The sequence below is a fragment of the Taudactylus pleione genome, unplaced genomic scaffold, assembly GCF_031769625.1.
Source record: "Taudactylus pleione unplaced genomic scaffold, aTauple2 ptg000117l, whole genome shotgun sequence".
In the NCBI taxonomy this organism is placed as follows: domain Eukaryota; kingdom Metazoa; phylum Chordata; class Amphibia; order Anura; family Myobatrachidae; genus Taudactylus; species Taudactylus pleione.
Window position 1 is genome coordinate 16671889 of NW_028284519.1, and position 20482 is coordinate 16692370.

Below are 20482 nucleotides of genomic sequence, written 5' to 3' on the forward strand. Positions count from 1 at the left end.
AAATTGTCAGCTGCAGCCACACGTGAAATGCCATCATCTCCTCCTTCAGTTACTACAGCTGCCAGGAAAAGACTCAATTTTCCTTTCAGAATGCCTGCTGGTCATGCAGATCAGTCACCAAAAAATGACATCTGGTCGGGCCTGAGAGAACTGCCTACTAGTGACATGTCTTCTACCATGACTATGTTAGATACGGTCTCCATTCACAGAATGGCAGAGGACTATTTCAGAGATAACATCCTAATAGGCATGTCAGACAGTCCCTTTCAGTACTGGCAGGAAAAAGAGGCAATTTGAAGGCCCATACACAAACTGGCTTTGCAGTACTTAAGTTGCCCACCCTCAAGTGTTTACTCTGAAAGAGTTTTCAGTGCAGCTGGCAACCTTGTCAGTGATCGGCATTGGAGGTTACTTCCTCAAAATGTGGAAAAGATGATGTTCATTAAAATGAATTACAAATTCCACGAGGAAGACCTCTACCAACAATTACATAAAAAAATGACAAAGGCGTCTATGGTGGAATCCAGCGGGGAAAAATTAATATTGTGTGAAGAAGAGGATGTACACACTGATGGGGATGATGAGGACGAGGACAATGACAACTTGTAATGTAAAGTCAGTTTGTGTATGGGATCATTTTCATTTCCATGTCCATGCACATTGGCAGCTTGTTTTATGGGGGTCCAAACAAACCAATCATTTCAGCAACAATTGGCAGTCCTTGTCACTGAAATGATTGGTTTGTTAAACTGTCCTGTTGCGTATACAACATAAGGGTGGGTGGGAGGGCCCAAAGACTATTCCATTTTGCACCTTTTTCCATTCCATTATGTGCTGATTGGGGCATTACTGCCTGACATTTTAAATTAATGTTATGGTTGGTTTCGGAACCAATGATTTATTTTTAAATTGATGTATTATCACTTTAACAGCCAGGGGCTGTACCAATGAATTGCTTTTTATTAATTATTCAGCCAGGGGCTGCACCCAATGAATTGTTTTTTTAATTAATTTATTATCAATTTTACAGCCAGGGGCTACACCAATGAATTTCTTTTTATTAATTATTCAGCCAGGGGCTGCACCCAATGAATTGTTTTTTACTTTTTTAATTAAATTATTAATTATTCAACCCAGGGCTGCACCAATGAATTGTTTTTCATTAATTTATTATCAAATTTTACAGCCAGGGTTTGCACCAACTATCAACTATCAATTCTTCAATCCTCAAGGGTATCCCAACCATCATCTTTGCATAGTCCTCAACTCTATTAATATTTATATCAATCAGTTTTGAGCCAGCAAGCTGGATGCAGCCTTTTGGCCCTATAACTAGATGAAAAAAATCATTATTGTGATCTGTGAGGTGGTCAAAATTGACTGGAAACGAGTGGAAATAAATGTTATTGAGGTTATTATGACTATAGGAACAAAAAAGGCCCATTTTATGTGATTTTAGCTGTTTCTTTATTTTTAAAGAAAAAATCCAGATCCAAAACCAAAACACGAAAACAAAACATGGAGGTGAGGTTTTGGCAAAACCAATCCAGATCCAATAATATATAACAATAATAGGAAAGGGGAGCAATAGTGATTCATACAAATAATTTCAAATGGGTGGATAATGACAAACCAAGAATAGTCCAAAATTCAAAAGAAGGTGTCCAAAAGGTCAATCTAAGTGGTACCTTCCTCTCTTCTCAAAATAACTCCATAATCCGATGGATAAATACGTAGGGGAATGAAAAAAAGAAGAAAAGGCATACAATGTGAATTACTGATAAGTAAATAAATAATTGAATATATCCCCCTGTGTTGACGGTGGAAATGGTGTTTATGTAGTTCCCAAATAAGAAAGTGAAAGGGACTTGCCATCAATATCTTCCAAAATTTTAGCGTACCAATAACTCACACAAGTGGTACGGCAACATAACACATAATGGTTTCTTTGAAAGGAAATCACCTTAGAATGGTTACACAGAGAAAATCATATGAGACGTACCCCAACTCACATCTTAAATGGTTGGGATCCACACATCAAGGTTTATTTATACTTGTAGAAAATGTTGTCGCACACGAAGATTTCAAAGAACCAACAATGTTTTATTGCACAGAAAAACATTAAAATTAAAAAAGTCTTTATAGCAAAAAACTTCAGACATGATTGGAGTACCAGGATCCAGAGCAAAGGATGATATACACTAGTGATACCTTATAGGAGGTAAGGTCCGGACTTTAATCCAAATGGGAAAACTTTGTATATCTCCAAAGCAATTCCAAAGTCTCTGTAGCTGTCCTTTAAATATGCCCAGTAATCGCAGCACCAACGCCGTTTCGATCCTGTGTGGATCTTTATCAAGGTGTGATCTAATACTGGGATTCTAGAGGTATTCCAGATACAAAACCGGGGGAGATGCAGATCCAAAACCAAAACACGTGGGGGCGGCGCACATCTCTAATTTAAACAAGAGCAAGATCAATTATCTGATTGGTTCATCAAGAAATAATGTTGCAAATAAAGTGTTATTAAAAGCTATTTATTGAGACTATGCAATACTTCTATTATTAGTAATAAGGTATCGCCAGCTTACTGAATTGTCTGTATAGATTGCAATATATCTATTTTGGTATATTAGAATTGTGGTGATATGGGAATTATGTTTTAGTCTCTAGGGGTAAATTTACTAAGAAATGTGTTTGACCCATGTTTATCCAAGTTTCAACACAGATGGGATCGATTGAACACGGGTGTTTTGTATTCTCGGAATTTCACTAAGCCCCCGTGTTTCACGATGGTGTATGCATTCGTACTTGTGAACCATATTTTATTTGCGACTTCACAAACACTCCTGTAAATTACATTGTTTTGGTTCGCAGTCCGTGTTTTCCAATTCTGGCTGCATTAGGAAGAATAAGAAAGTGCACATAAATCGTTTTTGATTAGTAGAAAGTGTCAGAGTGAGAGTGACATGCCTGAGCCATATAAAAAGTCCCCAAATGTCCGAACCTCACTGGTTTAGTGAGAGGGGTAGGGAGAGATCAGTGATTAGTGGATTTGTGCTGGTGAGAAGTGGTATTTGCGTTTTCTGAGTGCTGTATTGTGTCTGAAAGTTGTCTTGTCTCTTTTGTTGTGCTGTTAGTTAAAACTCTGTTTCATTTTTTTGTCTTTGTCTGTTTTTATTTCAGTCTGTTGTCAATATTTGTGTGTGTGTCTGTGGTGTGCAGGTGGTGTGTGTGGTGATAGTGTAGGAGTTTGTTTTTCTGTCTTTATTTTGAAGTGTTATGTGTAAAATGTCAGGGGAAGTGGGTAGTGAGGTGGAATGTGTGGCAGCCCAGGATCCGCACTCCTCTGAGACAGAGAGTGAAGTGCAGGACAGGCCCCACGCCAGGACCTTGACAGGCCGTAATGTGAAGTTTTCTTTTGTGGAGAATATGGACGTGGTCACAGAGATCAAGAACCACCACTGGCAACTATTCGGATATTAAGCTGCATGTGTCACCACTAAGTGCAAAATCGCCATATAGGAGAAGGTGTTGGCGTCCGTCAATGCTGGGGTACCTGTACACCGGACTGTGGATATATGCAAGAAGCGACTGTCCGCCCGCAAAACATCCGGCGGCATTACATACCGATTCCGTTTAAAGAATTTGTTCCAAACTGTAAATTATGAGTGGTCTGTTTTAAATGGCAGCACAGACGGTGTAATGGTAGCATTACTGCCTCACAGCACTGAGGTCGTTGGTTCGATACCCACTACGGCCCTAACTGTGTGGAGTTTGTATATTCTCCCTGTGCTTGCGTGGGTTTACTCCGGTTTCCTCCCACACTCCAAAAATATACTGGTAGGTTAATTGGTTCCTAACAAAATTACCTCTAGTGTGTGTATGTGTGTGTGTGCGCATGTTGTAGGGAATATAGATTGTAAGCTCCACTGGGGCAGGGACGGATGTGAATGGCCGAATATTCTCTGTAAAGCGCTGCGGAATATGTGTGCGCTATATAAATAACTGGTAATAAATAAATAAAATAATAAATAAATAAAATGTAATGTAAATTGCATACTTGCTCACAAATTCTCCTTGCTTTGTGGCCTACAGTACATGCTAAACCAACCAGTTAAGTTCCAGTATTTTTTTTGTAGGACTAATTACTTTATGTTGTTCAGTATTATCAACATGCATGTGTTTATGTAGAAATTTCAGCTAGTGTCCTGTTGCATACCATTTTTTTGGACCGAACATTAAGCAAAAATGTACAATTATTAATATGCATTGTGTTGTATAGTGAAATAGTAAATATGCTTATTAAGTTGTTGTTACACAACCTATTCCAGCATTTCCAGACACAATGTAATGATTTAGAACAATGCCTAATAACCATATATAATTGTTGAAAAGCATGCTGGCACTTGTTGTTCCACGATAGCTGAGGAGGCACTGTTTAAGAACGTTAGACTTTACATTCATTAAAAATGTCTGTATATCATGCAAACTAACTGCACTTCATAATCTAATTTTGTGAAGCAAAATGTCTTTCCCCTACTCCTTTTTTACATCAAGAATGTAATGTGGTTCTGGTACCTAACACAAATGACCATCTATCTGCATAAACTTCATTTAAAAATAATAAGGATATGTAACATTATTGTCTAAATCTCTCAATATCTTTATCAATACAGTTTATAAATGATTTCCAGATATTCAGAATAAATGCATACATGTCATTGTGTTTAAAATTGAAACTTTGAAAGACAGGCCATTAAGGACATCTAGCACACAATTCTCAATGGTCTTTTATTTCATTTGCTTTACTTTACAGTTTTAAAGTCAGATTCAAACATGGTCTCATGAATTTTTTTTGCCATTATTAAAAATATCAATGACTGTTCAGCCAGGAGACCCCTATCCCTAGTATCTCCGGCACCCGATCGGTCACCCCTCAGAACACTGCATCCCGGGCACCGCCATCTTTACCCATTTTCAGCAGGCACTGTCATACTGACTAGCGGGCCGCCGCAGTCAGCATCATTACTCACCTATTGACTGAGCTACGTTGCTCCCTCCTACCCTGGTCACACACTCCCAATATGTCTACAAAAGACTATTATTCATCACCATGTGCTCATTGTGACATTCACAACTCTGGACAATCATTCCATTTCATCCTACGAACTGGGGTTCACTGGTCCTCTGCACTGTGACACTACTGATTTTTATTTTAATTTTATGTTGCCAATAAACTATCTCAATACAACATTGATACTTAATCGACATTCATTCACTATAGAAGGGGGTCATTTGAGCGCACTTACCATCCCTAAATCATTGATTACCCACAGGTGGTTAGACACCCTTCTTTGTAAGTGCAGCTCCCCCAGCCCATTAACTACAGTCCAGTGCGCAATTTTACTTTGTTATTATTAAAAATATAAATATTCTGATTACAGTACAAAAGAAGTCTGCCCATAGACTTACATGGCCAAAACAATATGTAGCTGATGGGGAGAGACCAGGTAAGGAGTGATGTATGTAATCTTATGGTGGAGGAACATACAGATATTTAGTGTAAACAAATATGTGTAAACATTTTTGTTAAAGGCCCTTCTTCTGCACCACCTGCACCCCGACATCTGCAAACACTGGTACCATCCAGGCCCCAAAGCCCCATGATGCCGGAAACAAAGGATCAGCCATTACATTCTCCGCTTCTTCTGGGTGAGTCTGTTGGCAGAAAAAAAAACATGTTGGCATAGCAGCACATACTGTACACTTCATAGACAAAATTTATACTATACTAATTTCTTTGGTATCAAGTTTGTCTGGAAACCTAACAAAAAATGATGTTGATATGTATATTAAAGGGAATGGGTATGTATTGCCAGCTGTCGGTATGCCTCCTGTCAGAATACCGACAGCAGCATCCCAATGGTTGGTATCCCAACAGGGAATGAGTAAGTATACTTACCCTCCCCCCTTCTCCCCATAACCCTCTTTTATTGTAGACTAACCTTCTCCACCCCGCAACCTAACCCTCCCCGTTAGTGCCTAAACCTAAGTCCCCCCCCTTCATGCCTAAACCTAACCCTCCCCCCTCAGTGGTGCCTAACCTTAACCCTTCCCTCTAGGGATGCCTATCCTTAACCCCTCCAAACCTAACCTTAACCCAGCTACACTCCCTAAACCTAACCCCGCCCCCCCCCCCATGGCTAATGCTAAGGGCGCCCCAGACTTATCTCATTCGGCTTGGTTTCCTTCGGCGTTCTGGTGTCGGCATTAAGATAGGCATCGGTATTTTGCCGCCTATCTTAAGTCTCTTGTCGGGATTCCCCTGTCGGTATTGAGACCGGTGGCATCGCAGCCGCCGGTCTCATAACTACATCCCTTTTAAAGCATGTAGCCAGACATACTAGTGCAACACACAGTTGTACTTAGCAGACGTTGCATTGTAGTGGCTTAAAATTTACATTTTAAATTTGTTTCTTTACTTAGACTCAGAAAATATATAAAAAAGGTCTGCTGTACTAGACCAATGTTGTGCATAAATAAGGCACACAAATTAGGGAATATTAATGCAAAAATATAATTTACTATGGCCTACAATGGCACTTGTATATTTCCTTCTACAACTTTAAAAAGTAGTAACGTACATTTCTAAATATGTTTATAATTATTTATAATTAAATATCATATAATATAATAATTAATTTCATTATACTTACCCAATTCTCTCAGTTTCTCAAAAGGACACAGAAGATGACACGCAGCCTACAGCCAAGGTGGAGGCTCCTATTGAGGAAGAAACATACACCTTAAATTTGGAACCTATACCTGACATCACCGGAAAACACCCCCAACAATTGCTACCCCACCTGCCCCGCAATTTAGCTGTAGCCAGCACCAAATTGTGCGGAGCAGTTTTGGGCAACATGGTCCCAGCGCCAGACACAACAGCTGGAGTGTTTAAATAGGCAGATGCAGCAGATTGCAATACAAACAAAAAGTTCCCAGCGGGATAATCGCAATATCAGCAACTTGACTAGTCAGGTTACCCGGGTGGCTAACACACTTGACCTTATGAGGACTGATCATAATAGGTTCCAAGATTCATTCCTGAGGCTATGGGAAGACAATCATAAGTTCCATCAGACGTATATACATTTGCTGGAGACCAACACAACTAACCACACACCCTAATTCACCTACTAGAATAAAAAAATGCTGCTACAAGTCAAACAATTTTCCAATGAGGCACCCAATTATATCCCGACTTCCTGAGCCAGGATCTAGCACTTCTGGGGGCAACACCCCACAAACCACACCTCTGGGTAGTCCAGAAGGGGCTCACTGTGCAGCAGAAATGTGTGTGGATCACAACACCAGCCATCTCAATCCACTAGGGGTAGGATGAAAATAAAATTAATAATTTTAAAATTTAAAAAAATGTTTTTTGGTAACAAAATCTGAAAAGCCAAATGTTTTACTGTTTTGCATTTCATATATGCAATGTAAGATATGTTCTTTTGTCCCTGTGATGTCAGTGGGGTCTCCCCCAAACGGCAGGCGTTCCCATGGGAACGCCTCCGTTTGGGCTGCCACCCCCCCGGCCCGCCTTCCAAACGGGGCGAACTGTCATTCAACATCGACAGCTCGCCCCCTTTGGAAAGAGACCCGCTACGACCAGCGCTGTCGGTCGTAGCGGGTCTCATGCATGCGCACGAGGGAGCCGGCTCCCTCGTGTGCATGCGCACTGGTAAAACATCGAGGTGGCCGTGCGGTCGTAGACCGTACGGCCGCCTCTGAATAAGGTCCTTTGTGCTTTACCAAACTCTTTCAGTAAAATATTTTCCAAACATTTTGACATTTTCTTGTTTTCTTTGAAAATATTTGTAAATTATGATTTGAACATTTTTAATGTATAAAATTTTAAAGGTAAATGATAACATTGTGAGTATCTGTAAATGTCCACAGAGGGTTAAACAAATTACTGCTTAAATGTTAAAACATTCCATAAGGGTTTACTATAAGCCATATACTTACTGGTGAAATGTTGCTCTATGAGGTTCTGCCTTACCTGTCTCCCACTGTCTGATGTCAGATTGTCACCAGAAACATCCAAATCCTCTGCCTGCTGACTGTCTCTTAGATCATCATGTGTATGAGGTTGTCGCAAGCACAGGTTATGTAAAAGACAGCAGCTGAGCTCAATGTCTGATATTTTAGATGGAAAATGCCACCAGAACTGTCCAGACAGTGGAGCCTGGTTTTCAGAAGGGGTGTGCACCGGCCACTTTTCGTGTTTTGTGTTTTGGTTTTGGATCTGGATCTTTCTTCGAGTTTTGGATCTGGATTGGTTTTGCCAAAACCACCCTTCCGTGTTTTGGGTTCTGGGTTTTGTGTTTTGGATCTGTATTTTTTTTTTAAAAAGCATAAAAACAGCTAAAATCACAGAATTTGTGTGTTTTTCTGCTCCTATGCTATTATTAACCTCAATAACCTTAATTTCCACTCATTTCCAGTCTATTCTGAACACCTCACACCTAACAATAGTGTTTTTATATCCAAAAGGTTGCACCGAGGTAGCTGGATGACTATGCTAAGAGATACGAGTGGGCGGCACAAACACGTGGTACATCTAGGAGTGACACTGCAGTGGCAGACAGGATGGCAGTTTGAAAAACTAGGCCCCAAACAGTACATAATTCAAAGAAAAAAAAGAGGTGGAAGATGGAATTGTCCTTGGGCCCTCCCACCCACCCTTATGTTGTATAAACAGGAAATGCACACTATAACAAACCAAACATTTCAGCGCCAGGGTCTATCACACGACTGTGGCTGAAATGATTGGTTCGTTTGGGCCCCCACAAAACAAGCTGGCAATTAATCTGTCCCTGCACAAACTGGCTCTACGGAGGCAAGATGTCGTCCTCATCCTCCTCATCCACCGATTCCTCACCCTCTTCAGTGTTGTGTACATCCTCATCCTCACAGAGTATTAATTCATCCCCGCTGGAATCCACAACCACAGGTCCCTCTGTACGTTCTGGAGGCTGGTCTCCCTGGAAGAGTTGATAATTCATTTTATGAACATCATCTTCTCCACATTTTGTGGAAGCAACCTCCTACGCCTTTCGCTGACAAGGTTCCCGGCTGCACTAAACACTCTTTTGGAGTACACACTGGAGGGGGGGCAACTCAGGTAAAATAGAGCCAGTTTGTACAGGGACCTCCAAATTGCTTCTTTTTCCTGCCAGTACAGGTACGGACTGTCTGACATGCCTACTTGGATGCTGTCACCGATGTAATCCTTTAACAGACAGACGCACACTTGTCGCTGCTGCTTTAAGGATGCAGGTGCGGCTACAGCCCACACATTTCACAAAGACAGAAAAAAAAAGAAGAATTTTTTTATTGTTTGTGGAGCGCACTTTGAGGGTTACACCACCCTTTAACAGACAGACGCACGCTTGTCGCTGCTGCTTTAAGGATGCAGGTGCAGCTACAGCCCACACATTTCACAAAGAGAAAAAAAAAGAATTTTTTTATTGTTTGTGGAGCGCACTTTGAGGGTTACACCACCCTTTAACAGACAGACGCACGCTTGTCGCTGCTGCTTTAAGGATGCAGGTGTGGCTACAGCCCACACATTTCACAAAGAGAAAAAAAAAGAAGAATTTTTTTTATTGTTTGTGGAGCGCACTTTGAGGGTTACACCACCCTTTAACAGACAGACGCACGCTTGTCGCTGCTGCTTTGAGGATGCAGGTGGAATCTAGATGGGATTTGGAACCGGGGACACACTACCTCCATCAATTGTCTAAATCCCACTGCACTAATGGCGGATACCGGACGCACGTCTAACACCAACATAGCAGTCAAGGCCTCAGTTATACGTTTTGCTTCAGGATGACTGCTGTCGTACTTCATCCTCATCGTTAGGGACTGTTGGAGGGCAAATTGTTTAGTAAAAGTAGTGGTGTTCCTACTTCCTCTCTGGGATGATGAACAACTCCCAGCAGCAGCAACAGCACTAGGAGGAAGTGGTTCTTGATCTTTCCCTATTTTATTTTATTGGAGAAAGTTTGGTCCTCCATTTATGTTATATTGATATATACGTGCGGCTAAGGCGCACACAAACACAGAAAATATTTTTTTATTTTTGCTGGAGAGTAGTGCACTTTGTGGGTTACACCACCCTTTAAGAAATGAGCCAGCCGGCTCTTTAATTATGGGACACATGCGCACACTTGGCGCTGCTCCTTTGTTGATGCACGTGCGGCTACTGCGCACACAATTCACAAACACAGAAAATATTTTTTTATTTGGTTTGGGGTGTACTTTGGGGGTTACAGCACCCTTTAACGTTCAAGCCAGCCGGCCCTTTACTTATGACACAGGCGCACGCTTGGCATTACTTTGTTGATGCACGTGCGGCTACTGCGCACACAATTCACAAACACAGAAAATATTTTTTTATTTGGTTTGGAGTGTACTTTGGGGGTTACAGCACCCTTTAACGGTCAAGCCAGCCAGCCCTTTACTTATGACACAGGCGCACCCTTGGCACTACTTTGTTGATGCACGTGCGGCTACTGCGCACACAATTCACAAACATAGAAAATATTTTTTAATTGGTTTGGAGTGTACTTTGGGGGTTACAGCACCCTTTAACGGTCAAGCCAGCCGGCCCTTTACTTATGACACAGGCGCACGCTTGGCACTACTTTGTTGATGCACGTGCGGCTACTGCACACACAATTCACAAACACAGAAAAAATATATTTTTTTTAGCACTTGGGGGGAGCACCCCTGACGGACAGAGCACCCCCTGGACAAGACTACAGCACCCCTTTAGGACTGGGACACTGCACAGGACTTTGGAGTGGACACAGCCCCTATGGACAACTGACTGCACAACACAGTCCAGCCAGCCCCTATGGACTTTGAAGTAGTGGACACAGCCCCTATGGACAACAGCAGCACAGCGCAGCACATCACATCACAGCACTACTCTGCACTACACTACACTACACTACACAGCCCAGCCAGCCCTAACTCCCACCCTCCCTCTCCACTGTCCACCGCCGAGTGAGAAAATGGCGCCGACGCGGGTACCTTATATAGGATCCAAAACCCGCGAGACCCGGAAGGCGGGATGATGATGCTTTGCCTCGATTTCAGATCCGAGTCAGGCGGGAAAAGTTGAGCCTGACTCGGATCGGCCTCGGATCGGGGGGTTCGGGGGGGTTCGAATTTCAGAAATCCGAACCCGCTCACCCCTAGTTTTCAGTAGTCCTAAAAATCTTTCTATCACTGCTCTAGTGGCCATATGTGCATCACTATACTTGTGCTTAGCAGGGGATTTTGGAAGCAACAACAGAGTCAGCAGCCAGGTGAAACAGCCGTACCCAGAGTCCCCTTAAATACAAATATAGAGTAAAAACATACATTAGTATTTAGTAAAACATACATGTGTGCTGACATTAAAGGGTTTGTGAAATCGTAACTCTCCCTGTAGCCAATTCTCCGTCATTTCTCCGGACTTTTTCATGAAGTGATGACTGGCTGAGGATAAATGAGTCATGACATGCGCCAGGGTAACTCACCACAACACTCATTGCTTTCATGTTTGCATCACAGACCACCTGCACATTAGTAGAGTTTTGGTGGTGCCTATTCAAATATATATGTGCACGCACCCTAAGTGGTCTTAGCCCAAAGTGTGTGTAGTCATTTGGCATGCCTGCAATACGATAAATGGCTACCCTGACTACAATCCACTGTGACTCCTGGTTAGGAAAGCAGATATAGGTGCCAATCAAAGGTTGGAATGCAGCCAACACCTGCGTCAGGTACCTGGAGAAGGTGGACTGTGAGATCCCAATGACCATATCAGTGACAGACTGAAAATTCCCCGTAGCCAGAAAGTGCAACACAGCCAGGAGTAGGCCTGAGACAGAGCATGAGCGTGTTGTGTCAGGCTATAGATCAAGTTCAGGGTATAGAATGCCTTCAGGTTCAAATGCCCTCTAAAAAAAACGAGGCCTGCAGCAAAATCTGCTGACCTTGCTCAGTTTCTTGCTCCTGGGTCCTTTTAGCCTGGTGGTAGACTCTCAGAAATCCCACAGCATCATGCATCAAAGCCATGCTCATTAGTTCAGCCGTGATGTAATCAGAGGAAGGAATGCAACTGGTTTGTCCCCTTTTATAGGCATCATAATTGTGTGCCGAGTGATCTAATTTGGTTATACATGAGAAAAATGCTGGCCAAGAGGAGGTTTATGTTGTATATTTGTGATTTATGGCTATAATATACATGTGTTTAGCTTAATTTATGTGTATTTAGGTGAACAAAATCCTCTCATCACATTTACACGTATTTGTCGATTTTGAAGAAGATTTATTGGTGGAGATTTTCATCTAATGGTGTTTTGTATCATATACACATTTTTACAATCCAAAAGGGTCTCTGATTTATAAAGTTTCATGCACTAGATATATTTGGAATGATGTCTTACTCTTTAGGGGTTGTTAGCATATAGTGGTAGAGCTTCTGTAAAATTGGAGCTATGAATGTTCCTGGTTGCTCTATACATGTTGCCTAGTGCAAGTGTCAAATATATTGAACTGAACTTTGAATGCAAAACTTTTGACTTGATGTCTGTTTTTAAAAATGATACAGACCGGTCAAAGCATATAGTTCAAAGCATAGTCATATTAGCAACTTTTTGCTATGTGCTTATACTTTTTTGACTGTCAATGAGAAGAATCAGTTTTTATTGGAAGTTATTTTTCTTTTTCTGGATGAGTAACACATGAACTCTATGTGAAGTGAACTTTGTATCTTTTTATGTTTGTTATATTGTTTAGAATTTTGTTTCTTCTTAAATGGTGCATAGTAGCCTGTTAAATGGTGCATAGTAGCCCGTTAGCATAGAAAGAACAGCTGAGAGGTGTTGCAATCAACTGAAAATAATTGAGAGAAAATTTAAGCTATATAAAGCTCATGCTGGTGCACTGGAGATTACTCCTTATGATGAAATCGGGATGCGAATACATGGTGAAATGCATCAAGTTTGCAGATGCTCAAGCTCGCAGTACCCCATCCATACTTTACTGCTACTTTATGCTGCTCAGCCGAATTTTATTAAGGGACCGGTTGTCTGAAAACCAGTGCTCCTGCCCCACAGCAGAGGCAGGACGCCTCACTTAGCTTCGTACACACAGAGAAGTGCCCAGGCACAAGCCACATGTGCGTTCGCTGTGGGCAGGATCTGAATGCACAGAGACAAGTGCACCAGCATCCGCTACAGTCTGCACAAAACTTGGAACTGGACTATACATGTGCATGACTATAACAGCAGATCTATAGCTCAATGTATTAGAATTTTGGGGACTGATTACCTATGAGACGGATTCTTACCTCTACATAACCACAACATAAAGGTTGTTTTTAAGTGTACCGGTATACAGTACTTTGCATACACAGTGATCAGCACCTGCAGATGGTGTGTATATATTGATTGGCACCTGGACAGTGAGTAACTCCTTTTCTAGTGATCTACAGTATTAAGGACAATTGCTGCCATAAAGTAATATTTGGGGAAAAGATCTTTTGGAGGTACCGAATTGCATGCCCGTATGTCAGATGGCTGTAACAGTGTTTGAGTAATAGCTATCTTAAACTTCTGATTTAACTTTGCATGCTGAGCTTTGAGCAAATTATTGTACTACTTCTGAATATTGTTAAATTTAACTTTGTGTATAGTGGTGTTATTAAATATTTCTTTGTTATATTTTATATATGTGTTCATTGCCTCAAACAAGTGCTCCATCTATTCGAATTGGATTGTGTGTTTTTATCAGGTAGCAGACCCTGCTGGTGGAGCTGCCAAGCATTTTTACTGAGTGGTTGAAAGGTGCACCTGTCTTTTGTATTATTAATAAGTGTGTCTTATACATGTGCCTATACAATGGCATCAGAACTGATCATAAACAAATCACAAAAGGGATATACCCTGGAGGTTGCACCAGGTTGTGATGGACCATAGACTGAAGGACTGGGAGGCACTGTTCTCTGGGCGGACACAAACATGACGGATAGAGTAAAACATACAGTACAGGTGATGTAAGGGTGGGAAAAGGAAGTGATGGGGGGCTATGCAAGGGTAAGGAAGTCAATGAGAAGCCCCACAGTGAGGTCCACTCTTTAGTACATACCAGGGATGTTCTTCCAGCCAGCTACAGTATCTCCTCTCGGGTGGTTATGAAATATAAAATGTACCTCTGTTTGAAAAAAAAAAGCAATCACAAATTAAATTCCTTAAATTCCATATTACCACAGCTCTAGTACACACATAAAAAGAACGAATAGAACTCCACTTACAAGGCAATACTTGGTCAATTAGCTATTAACATTTACTTTTATAGCGCCAGCATTTTTCGCCGCACTTTACAATTGGAACAAAACAGTAATAAAACATTACTGGGCAAACAAAAACAGACAAAAAGGTAAGAGAGTCCTGCTCGCTAGTTTACGATCTACCAGGAAATCATCTTTAAAGCCTACTAAGAGTCACTCCCCTATCCTCTCCATACCACAGTCAGCTCTGTAGTCTCTTTCACAACTGTTGAAAGAGGAGTGCTCTACTGCACAGACTCCAGTCCTTCTGTCCCACCAGGGAGGCTTTAAGCCCTGCCCAAGGTGGCTGCCAAGCTCACTATTGAGCATGGACCACCTTTTTCTTTACTGTGTAAGAATGACATTGTGGGAGACAGTTGCCTTCTACTTAGCTATGAGAGACTTAGTCAATTACCTGCTATAAAGCTGTTCTAGCACTGCTACCTGTAAGCAGCATACACTAACTGGCTGGTGATCTGTATGGATCCCTGCTCTGCTCAAGCAACAGTGTGCAAATAATAATGAGTACGACGGATTCTATGTGTTTTTGACTGAAAACACGTAATTTTTCTGGGGCAAAAAAGGGGCTTAATTTAATTGCCCAAAAGTAACAAATGCAAAACTGTCCAGTTTTTTACGCCCGAAAAATTATTGGGGCTAATTAAATCCCCCCCTTAGAAACTCCAGGGGTAAAGTACTGGGACCTCAAACTTTATCATTGTACTCATTTCAGAAAATTAACTCCAAACTACTATAGCACAGAATCTAGGACACTATTTTCTAAGTTGATAAAAGTAAGCGATGATACAAAAGTAATTCAGTTACAAGAAATAATGTATCTCAGAGTACTTTATTAATGCATTATTGGAGTCACAATGCAGAAGTTGCAAAAGGAAAAAAAAAATCTTAGTAGTTCTATAGATGTAATTTTGTGATGCCATTTTATATTACAAGTGAACATAATTACAGTTTAATGTTCTGTAGCTTTAGAACAGATTTATGTGGAAGTTTTATGGAATACATCACTTGGAACTCAGAGGGGCTGTATTGTTTATTATTCATAACATCTGCCACTTACAGAAAAGAGCGTTAAAACACAACATTTTTATGTGCGCAATGCCTGAGGTACAACTTAGCAGCAAATAAGCTATGTTTTATTGTGCTGTTTACTATTGTCCTTCTGTCAAAATTTAAAAGCATTTGCCCTTGTCATAAATAAAATGTTCATATCCGAGCCAAAAAATAGTGGTTAATATATCTGAGAATTAAAAAGGTACAATTCTGGCACAACATAAAAGACAAAATACTGGATATACTGTAAGTACTTTATTTCTATATATCAGCATCCAGCTGTAACTAAACTACATTTATCACAGTGTTCACTGTGTCAATAATGAAAGTGATGTCCTATAGCTAGTGTGATACCATCAACAGTTAGTCTAACAAGATGCCATATCTTTTATAACTTGTCTAGGCATCAACACGGCTGGAACTTTATGAGGATGATTATGAAAATGCATAAGAATTGGGCCTGTAGTGCAAATGCTATTTTGTGATATCATGTGTGAATGGTACATATATAAAGTCCACAGCAGAAGGTCGACAATGGTAATGTCGACATGGTTAAAATGTCCACATTATTAATGTCAACACCTGCAAAGTGTCAGAAATATCAACATTATCTTATGGCCAGTACACACTAGACGATATGTTGTCTGATCCGGCCGGAACGGAAGTCATATAGGGCACATCGTCTAGTGTGCACCCTCAATGTCACTGACGATGCACGCTCCCCCGCATTGTCAGTGACATCACCCGTCAAACCTGCCAAATGCATCATAGCCCCCACTGCCATGCTGTCGCTCCCGACATTGGCAAGTGTGTATGCACTTGCCGATGCCGTGACCCCCAGCCAGGTCCCGTCGCACATTAGGTCAGCTGGGTACACATCATTAAAATGTTTACCCAGCTATAATGTCAACATGCCCATTAGAGTTAGGGTTAATGTTAGGGTTAGTGCTAGGTTTACAGTTAGGGATAGAAGTAGACTATGAACACATTTCAACAATATCGACATTACATCAATGTCAACATTGTGAACACTGACAAATTATACCAAACAGGCATGAATACATCTGTTTTTACTATTAAGCATAAAGATTTGTACACAGCAAAGTATTTAAAACATTTTTTGAGAAAAACAGAAATTGTGAACACAATACAAATAAATTTGTATTGTGGCCCTGATTCAGAGCCGGATGCTCTTTCAGGAATCAGGGCGTTTTTTTTTTTTTTTAATGGAGCCGGCCTCCTGGCCGCTCGCTAAGCTGTGGGTGACCACCCACAGCTTTTGTGAGTGGCCAGGTGATGGTCGCGATGGTCCCGACCATCGAGACCATCGGGGCTTGCAACGAGACCCTTGTGGTAGGGTCTCATTCCCGCAAGCCCCAGTGAGCTTCCTGCTCTAAATAGAGCAGAAAGCTCACCACTGACATCACTGGTGATGTCAGTGGTGCCTCCCACAAATGGCAGGTATTCCTTCAGGAACGTCTCCATTTGTGTAGCCACCCCCCCTGCCCGCCTCCACAATGGGGCGAGCTGTCAATCACAATCGACAGCCATCCCCGTTTTGGTGCGAGTAGCTGGCCGGGTCTCGCGCATGCACACGCCGGAGGTGTTGCATGCGCAGGGGCAAACATCGACACGCTTGCGAGTGCATAGCGCTTGCGAGCGTGTCTGAATCAGCTCCTGTGCTCTCAATTTCTGTTTTCTATAAACATTTTTAAATATTTTGCTGTATACAATAACATTTTATTTGAACAAACAAAAGTAATATGTTAATAAGAATCAGTGCGCCACATAAGACAACCCTTTCCTATCCCTTTTGAAACGAGCACAACAGAAAGCTGCAACCATATTGCAAGCATACTGTATCAAGACGGGAAGCAGTCGGGAAGCCGATGGACGGAATCCCGACCGTCGACTTCCCGACAGCATAATCCCGGCAAGGGTTAAATGACAGGTGTTGAAATCCTGATGCCTGTCATTTTCCCTACGCCGGGAGCCCGACACCCGGCTTACCGATAGAAGGTAAGACGGGCGCGGACAGCCATGGTGAGGGATGGTTAAGTTTAGGGTTCCCGGGGGGGGACTTAGGGTTAGGCACCCCCCGGGAGGTTAGGTTTAGGCTAGGGGAAGGGAGGGTTAGGGTTAGGCACCCCCGGCGGGAAGTTAGGGTAAGGCACCCCCCCAGGGGACTTAGGTCTAGGCGGCGGGGACTTAGGTTTAGGCACTTAGAGGGGGGGATTAGGGTTAGGCACTTGGGGGTAAGGTTAGGGTTAGGCACCCCTAAGGGAGGGTTAGGGTTAGGGGGTAAAATAGGTTCATCAATACTTACCTTTCGACGATCAGGATTTTCACAGCTGCCGGGATGCCGGAATCCATCATGACAGGTCACTTTGTCAGAGAATTGAAACAATAATACACAGAAGATTATTTTAAATTGTGATGTGTGAAGATATAGAAAAGTGATTGTATTAATTATAACTTGAAGTGAAATGTACATCCAGGACAGAAAGCCCTTCTTCATCTCATTGTTGGTAAATGTCTTTAACAGATTGTAAGCTCATGTGTAGTTGGAGACCAGTCGCAGACTACCAGTATGCCTTTTTATTGATCACTACATAAAATTTGTTGTGGCCTTACCAATAAAAGACTTGTTGGCCAAAAAAACAGCCAAGCTATTTTGAAGAGTATTTGTTTGTCCCTATGCATATCTGAACAAGGAGCTGCATTTTAAATAATGTATTAATGTATGCTGACCCCTGTATTTTGGTTTTGGTTTTAAATCTGGATTCATCTTCGTGTTTTAGTTTTGAAAAACAAGCCTCAAGTGTTTTGAATTGGGATTTTTAAAAAATTATAAAAAGTTTTTAAAAACAGCAAAATCATGTCATTTTTGCAATCCAAAATCTGGAATTCAGATTTAAAAACTGAATTCCAAAGCATGGGCAGATCAGAACCATGACTTGGATCTGTCCAGATCTCTTTAGGAGATCAGAACCCCAACTCAGATTGGTCCGGATTCACAAACATTTGGAATTCGGGTGGATTTGGTTTTCTGGACATCCAAAAACGAACATCTCTCATTTAAATGTAAACTTTTTCCTAAAATTGTGTGACCTATGGATGTAGGAAGTCCTGAACTACAGCATAACATTCGTAGAGTAATGACCTTTGTGGGAGAATGAACCAGAAAATAACTGGAATACAGAGAGGTATCCCTCATCTTCATTAAATGGCCTATTCTACTTCCTTAATTAAGCTACCTGTCACAGCCAGTGCTGAGACATGCAGGAGGGCGCAGGTCTTACCTGTCCGGGCGCTCTGGCGGGGTCCCTCTGGCAGGGGTGCAGGCTGATGGAGGTCAGCGCTGGGTGCATTGGGGTCCCTGAGGAGAGGTGGCTGGTCTGCAGGCATGTGAGGGTGGCCAAGGCTGGTAGTGTTTATTACACAGCTGACTGCTGGGCAGCGACATCTTGGCTTTCTGACATGTTTCTGTATTGGGCCAATCCAGTTACAGCAGTATTCCTGAGTTCTGGCAGCCAATCCTGCATGATCCTGTGGTACTTAAGGACTTCCTGGGAGTCCTTTAGTTGCCAGGGCAATGTTTTACACAGAATATGCTGTGTGCTAGTTCTCTGAGCTCCCATATGTATCATTCCATGTGAACTGCAATCACAGCTGTGAATAAACCTTTGCTTTGCCTGAGTCAGTCTCCAGCACTTACCTCCCCAGAACCTTTGCTGAAAGTGCTACACCTGTTTGCCTACTCCATCTGCAAATCCTGCTGACCTCGGTTCAAGTGATCTCCTTCTGTGTATCAGTTACTGAGCCAGACTTGCTCCATTTATTTATTTCTTCAATCAAGTTTCTACCATATAACTGCTATCCATAAGCAAAAACCTCCTACGACCTGCAGCTTTTCAATACCAAGAGACTGTTCAAAAGGTTACACCTGATTCCACTCCAGGTCCAATTTCAAACCCAGCTTTGACACTACCTCTACAATCATACTGAGCATTGTTCTACAGGATTCAGGACCTCATTCAGAGTCGGTCGTTGCGGCCGCTCGGTCGTATGCCGATGTTCGCTAAACTGCGCATGCGTAAAATTTGCAATGCGCGTGCGCAAACTAGCTATTGCAGTCAGAAATTGCTCTCTCCTTGAACACAGCCAGGTCGTTAGTTTGAGTGACAGGATGAGGCGTTTGTGGGTGGTAACAGGGGAAGGTGCTTGTGAACGGAGGAGTGGAGATCCGAACACAGGCATGCCTAACTATGATAACGGCGTGTTATGGGAGTGCATAATTAACTAAGTAGTGTCATGGCACATGTGACATAGGTTTTTACACTGACTTGATCGTAGTGCTTAAGAGAGGGTATGGTCAACCTTAAGCTCTACGACCAGCTCCGATGGTTCCCGATGGTCTCAATTAATCCTTATATGCCCGGAGATGACGTGTTATGTGAACGAGAAGGGGGCGTATTTTTAGTCTTACAGCCGCATCCTTTCCTCGCTCGTCCAGCTAACGATCCCATCTTAACAGCGCAACTTGCGAGCGCTTCATTTGCATATCTGGCCCCTTTTACCTTACGACCGTGCGGCCGCAATGACCGACTCTGAATGAGGTCCTCACTCTCTATTACTTGTTGTTTGGAAGAGAAGGTAGATTTCCAGAAGATGTGAAAAATTGAATAAATATCAAACAAGAAAAAGTCTGTGTTGCAGTGCACAATGACTACGTAAATGTTCAACTAAAACTATGGACTTAAACTATAAGCACAATATTAAAATTATTTCAAAATCTGAAATAAATAATGAAAATAAAATAGACTGAAGTGATTTAAAATGTAGTTATGTTCCATATACAAATGATTAACTCTGTATTGTTACCTTGCGTATATGTAGCAGCACTAGTGTGAGTAAATATCTATTCCTAAACAGGATATGACTTTGTAGGCATTATCAGATTTATATTCTGTAAAGCAGAGTCAATATAGTCACATAGGGCGGTATTCGATT